Source organism: Elephantulus edwardii, unplaced genomic scaffold, assembly GCF_000299155.1.
Source record: "Elephantulus edwardii isolate Elephantulus edwardi_28Jun2011 unplaced genomic scaffold, EleEdw1.0 scaffold00088, whole genome shotgun sequence".
NCBI lineage: Eukaryota > Metazoa > Chordata > Mammalia > Macroscelidea > Macroscelididae > Elephantulus > Elephantulus edwardii.
In genome coordinates, this window is record NW_006399838.1 from 5,111,110 (window position 1) to 5,117,510 (window position 6,401).

Genomic DNA, 6,401 nt, shown 5'->3' on the forward strand with positions numbered 1-6,401 from the left:
ACTTACTTATATACTTTAATTTCTTAGTTTTCTTTTACAATGCATTTTTTAATCCTTTTTTTCCCATACTCTTACATTACCTTGTTACTATGTACCGTAGAGCCAGAACTGACCCATAGCTGATCCTTCAGCAGGTTTTCAGAGGCAGTTAATCACAGAGGAGGAGACCACCCATCCTTCAACTGCAGAGCAGCTGGTAGATTCGAACCTCATGAATTTCTGTATTGAGGCACAGCTTCTTGCCACTAGGCTACCAGTGCTCCCTTAACTTGGCTTAAACAGTTTGATTTCTTAACAGTTTTTAAATAATAAATTTATTTTTGTGTTTGATACCTCTAATTTATAAGGCCAAGAGTTATCTTTCTGTTCTCAGTCTAAGTTTAAATGTCATTAATCTCTGTATCTTGCACACTTACCACCAACAAGCTAAAAATTTTAACAAAATCTCTCATTTCACACTCTTCTTTTCCATGTTGGTTCCATCTGGCGTTTTAGCACAAAATTATACTTTGACGTGTCGGTTGTGTGGCTACACAATTGCTAATCTATTAAAAATATTTTTTACCTTGCCAATCAGAGCACTGTATTTCTCTACCAAGTCCTGCCCAAGTCCTGTGAACACTGCCGTGGGCTGACCTTGATGATTTCTTACTATGAAGTTGAGAGAAATCAAGTGGCCCTCAGAAAGAGCTCTCTGCCACTCATCCCCTTGTCTGTGGTCTCAGGACCTCTCCTGTTGCAGGTCACATTTCCTGCTGCTTTTTCACTACCTCAGAGCCCAGCCCCTTCTGTCCCTGTAGGTGTTTTTCAACTCCTAGGTTGACCACTGACTGATAGTCACAAACCTATCACTCTGTTAACACCACGAGTGTTGGGCTGTAGAGCAGTAGGTGAGGAGGGAGGGTCTGATCATCGAGAATAGTTTCTGTATTTTACTCAAAACTGGAAGTTGCAAAGAGGATCGATGCTCTTCTTAGGGTTATTGGTAGAATCAAAAGAGATATAAATGGTCACTGTATATTACTGGGGGATATTTTTCCTCTAGCGTTCTGAATAGGTAAGGAAGTTGGAGAGAAGAAAAGAGGAAACTAGCTAATGACAGCAATTTTACACTCTTGTCAGCTAATAGACTTTGAGGTGAGTAATATATTCATGACTGGCCTATTGGAAAAAGCCTTCTCACCTCCTTTCTTCCTTATTTAAATAAAACACAATGGACTAAAGAATATTAGGCTTGAGGGGATGGGGACCAGTGGAAGAGCCTAAAGTTAATGTGAGTTCATTTTCTCTACCACATTGCACTGACAATAAACTTCAAAGGGAAAATTAGTATGGATATTACTTGCAATTGAAAATGGATATTAGTTCATTAGGAAGATAACTAAGTCCTTCCTCCTATTATTATTCCGATTCTTTCCAGAAAAACTTTTCTTTAAAACTGAAAATACAGAGCAAGGGAGATATCAGCTTAGAAATAATTAACTATTCTATTTAACTTTAACAGTATATTTTCATGTCATTCTGTAGGGTATATCTTTAAAGAATTAAACCAAATAAATACAAGAACATTCTCTACTATCTTTATAATTTTCCATTAATTAAAATTTAAAGAAATATTGGCAATACATCATTCTTGGGAGTATTATGGAGAATAATAATTTTTATTCTTTATGTTGTTGGTGTATACCTTGGAGTCAGATCCGATCCATAGCTGACCCTCTGGTGGGTTTTCAGAGGCTGTTAACTGCATGGGAGGACAATGTCCACCCTCCTCCCAAGGAGTAGCTGGTGCATTCAAACCACACACCTTCAGGATTGCAGTGTAGCTTCTTGCCCCTAAGCCACCAGAGCTCCCTTTATGTTAGTGATTATTTGTATTCTTTGTAATACATAATTATAATCACCACATTTTAGTGACTAAATTGTCGTAAAACAAAAGTTTATTTCTTTATTGGTTGTTGTTATATGTGCCATCGAGTTGCACATTGCATTTCATTCATATACATGGTGGGGAGAGGTGTGTGTGTGTGTGTTTCACATTTTCCTTCACTGACATTATGCTTCATACAATCATTCCCATAAATTGTGTTTTATAAAATTAATCACCATTAAAAAATTAATCACCATTAGACTATGCCCACCATTACCCCACCTTTTCAGGTCCCCAGTAGATCTATCCCATTTTCTTTACCCCCTCCATCCACCCACCAAATTGTGTGACACACACCCCCCCCACCTAGCCTCACCCCTCTGCTCCCATTCTTTCCTCCTCCCTTGGACCCTCACACACATTTCACTAGTTGCTCCTCTACTTTTAAAGTAATGATCGTACGCAGTATTTGTCCCTTTGAGACTGAGTCTGTTCATTCAGCATAATGCTCTTCTTTCTCTCCCAAGTTATGTAGTGCTTTTTAAAAAATTGTTGCTTCTGAGTGCTGCATAGTATTCCATCATATGAATGCACTACAATTTCTCAATCCATTCACTTGCAGTTGGACATCTGGGCTGTTTCCATGTTCTTGCAATGGTGAATTATGCTGCTACGAACATTGGTATATAAGTCTCCATTTATATCTCAGTTCTAATCTTCTTGGACTATATTCCTAGCAGTGGAATAGCTGGATCATAAGTAGTTTCTATGTTTAGCTTTTTGAGGAAACATTAAATTGCTTTCCAGAATGGTTGTACCATTTTACAATCTCACCAATTGTATATAAGAATTCAAATTTCTCCACATCCTCTCCCACATATATTGCTTGCTGTCCTGTTAAACTTTGCCACTGCTACTAGGGTGAGAAGGTATCTCATTGGAGTTCTGATTTGCATCTTTCTTATTGACAGTGATTTGGGGCATTTCTTCATATATCTGTTGGCCATCCAGAATGTCTTCCTCTGTCTTTCCATATTTTTTGCTCATTTTTGTAATTGAGTTACTAGTATTTTTCTTGTGGAGGTCCTGTAGTAGTCTGTAAACTTCTGTTATGAGACCCTTGCCTGAGATTGTATTGCTAAATGTTTTTTTCTTGGGTGGTAGGTTTTCTTTTCTCCCTGCTGGAAAAAGTTTTTGATGCACACAGGGATTTAATCTGCGGAAGGTCCCACTCATCAATTTTATCCTTCCCTCCCTGTGTATTTCTGGCTCTATGATTTGGGGCTTTACTCCCAAGTCTCTGATTCACCTTGAGCTGATTATCGTGTCTGAAGTGAGGTGTGGGTCCTGCTTTGCCTATGTGTAGGTAGCAGTCCAGTTTTGCACCATTTGTTGAAGAGGTTATCATTTCTCTATTTCATAGGTTTTGTTTACTTGTCAAGTATCATTTGACCATCGAAAGATGGGCCTACTTGTGGGTTCTCGATTCTGTTCTATTAGTCTGTATGCCTTTCATTATACCAATACTGTGCTGTTTTGATGAGTACATCTGGGCAGGAGGTTTTGAGATCAGGGAGTGCTATGCCTCCCACTTCATTTTTGCTTTTCAGAAGTGCTTCGCTTATTTATTTTATTTGTGGCCTCTTTCCTCTCCAATGCAAAGACACACAGTTCAGGTCTAAAAGTTTTCCACAAAACTGTTAACTCGAGGTAAGCTGAATTTTGTCCTTGTCTCACTCAGATTTTTACATACTTTGTTTTTACTTAATTTCTCAAGTTAACAGTTTTTCTGAATTTATTAAAAGAGCTGATAATTTTAACGGATCTGATGGCTTATTACTGTTAAGAGTTGCACTACCAATGCACAGACACACAGTTCAGGTCTAAAAGCTCCTCCGCAGGAGAATTATGGGCAATCTTCTCCCTAGTGATTTACTGCTTCTGATTAGCTTCAGAGAGAACAACTGTTGGAGACATCTGCTAAACCGGATTTTTAATTTAATGGAATTTGTTGAACTCTGTCAGCAAAGTGCAATTGCTATGCACCATCTGTTGAGATTTTCAAACTACCTTACTTATATAGAACTGGATGCAACAATTGCATCCATTAAGATCATTGTCTTATATCTAGTGCCTCTCTAACAAATACTACAAGCGTATCGCTTTAACAAAGAGAAATTTATTCCTTGTTGTTGAGTACCACTGAGTCAGAAGTGACCCACAGCTAACCCTCCAGTGGGTTTTCAGGGGCAGCTCAGGAGGAAATTGTCCATCCTTCTCCCATGGAGCTGTGGGTGGATTCTAACCATGGACCTTTACCCATGTTTCCCCCGTGGAGCCTCCAGTGGATTCAAACTGTGTACCATAGGGATTACTGTGCAGCTTCTTGCCATCAGGCCACCAGAGCTCCTGTTAGAATTTAGAAGGCTAAGAGTTCAGATTCAAAGTACTAACTCCAGGAGAAGGTCGTCCTCTCCCTGCCAGCTCTCTAGGGAAAGGTCTTTGTTTCCTTTAAACATCTGTGGCCTCCTTGGAGCTTATTTGGAGATATCGCTGTGTGCCTTGCTTCAATCTACCCCTGAGTCTAGGAGTTTCTCAGCGCAGGTACCTGGATCCAGAGTTTGGCCTCTTCATTAGTGATAGTGAAGTCTGGTGGTCCGGTGTTAAGGACCTGCGCTGCAACCCCAAAGGCACATGGTTTGAATCTATCAGCTGCTCCTTGAGAGGAAGATGGGTACTCTCCTCCTGTGCAATTAACTACCTCTGAAAACTGGCTGGAGGGTCAGCTAGGGGTCAGTTCCAACTCAATGGTAAACAGTAACAGTGAAGCCTCTCTGATGTCTGCTCACTTGCTCACTCTATCTCTTACAAGAAATTGACTTGAATACAACCGAATCCTATAGATTGTGTCTTTTCCCACTAACATATATGCCTTCGCATAGTCAACGAAACATAGACGTTCCTCTAGTACTCCCTGCTTTCAGCCAAGATCCATCTAACATTAGCTGCAATATCTCTAGTACCATGGAATCTTCTAGACCTGGCCTGCACTTCTGACATTTCTCTGTTGATGTGCTGGTCCAGCCATTATTGGATAATTTTCAGCAGAACTTTGCTTGCATGTGATATTAATGATGTTATTCGATAATTTTTCACACTGTCGGATCACGTTTCTTTGGAATGGGAACAAATACAGATCTCTTCCAGTCAGTCTTCCAGATTTCTTGGCACAACTTGGTGAGCATATCCAGGGCAGTATCTGTTTGTTGAAATATATCAATTGGTATACCATGAATTCCGGGGGTATTGTTTTTTGTCAATTCTTTCGTAACAGCTTGAATGTCTTCCTTCATCACCACAGGCTCTTGCTGTCTGCCAATTCCTTTTGGTACAATGACTCTGTATAATCTTTCCATCTTCTTATAATACTTCCTGGATCTTTCAGTACTCTGCCCAAAGCATCCTTAAATATTGCAATGGGCTCCAGGAGGAGAAACATGACATCAGGATTGGAGGAAGACTCATCAACAATCTGCATTATGCAGATGACACAACCCTGCTTGCTGAAACTAACTTTTAGTTGGGTACAGTACACGGCATATACCCACAAGGTCAAGTTGGCCAATTGTCTAGCTTAGATCTTCTGCATCTTTGTTAAGTTTCATTCAAGTTGATCTATCCTTTGGTGAAAGTGGTGTATTAAAATCCCCTATAACTACAGTGGTTATATTTCTTTTTTAAAGTCGTTAGCTATTATGTATTTTGCAGGTCTATCATGTAGTGCATAGATGTTGGCCAAGGTATTATCTTTTTTATATATTTTGTCTTTAATCACTATATAGCCCCCTTCCTTATCTTTTATGGTGGTTTTCATGGTGAAGACTATTTTATCAGAGATTAGTACTGTTTCTCCTGAAGCCTTTCTATAACTATCATCATCTGTCAAAGTTCACAGAGTTTCCAGCCATGTTGTTTAGGAAGTAGATGTCGCTACTGCTTCCAAACTTGTCTTGTCAGGTTACCTCAGGACAGCATATTGATAGAAGAGTGCTGTACCAGTTAGAAGATTTTTCCTCCAAAATATAACAACCATTTTTTAAATACAAAGGCCCTCCACAACGTCTTGTTGACTCTAAACAAGAGGCTTATGTTAAAAATAAAACACACCAACAATATATTATGTTGTTATGTTGAGTGGCCTGTGACATATAGTGACCCTATGTCCAGCAGCTCTGAACCCTTCCTTGTCCTGAGCCAGTCTCACTAACTCCAACACACCAACCCTCATTACCCCAGATACTGTATCAATCCATCTCATCCGGGGTCTTCCTCTCCTGTGCTGTCCCTCCACCCTTCTGAGCATGATGTCCTTCTCCAAGGACTGGTCTCTCCTGGTCACATACCTAAAGTATGTAAGACAGAGCTTCAAAATCCTAACTTCCAAGGACAGACTTGCTTTCACCTTCTGCAAGACAGATCTATTTGTTTTCTTGGCAGTCTATGATATGTTCAAGACTCTTCTCCAGCAATT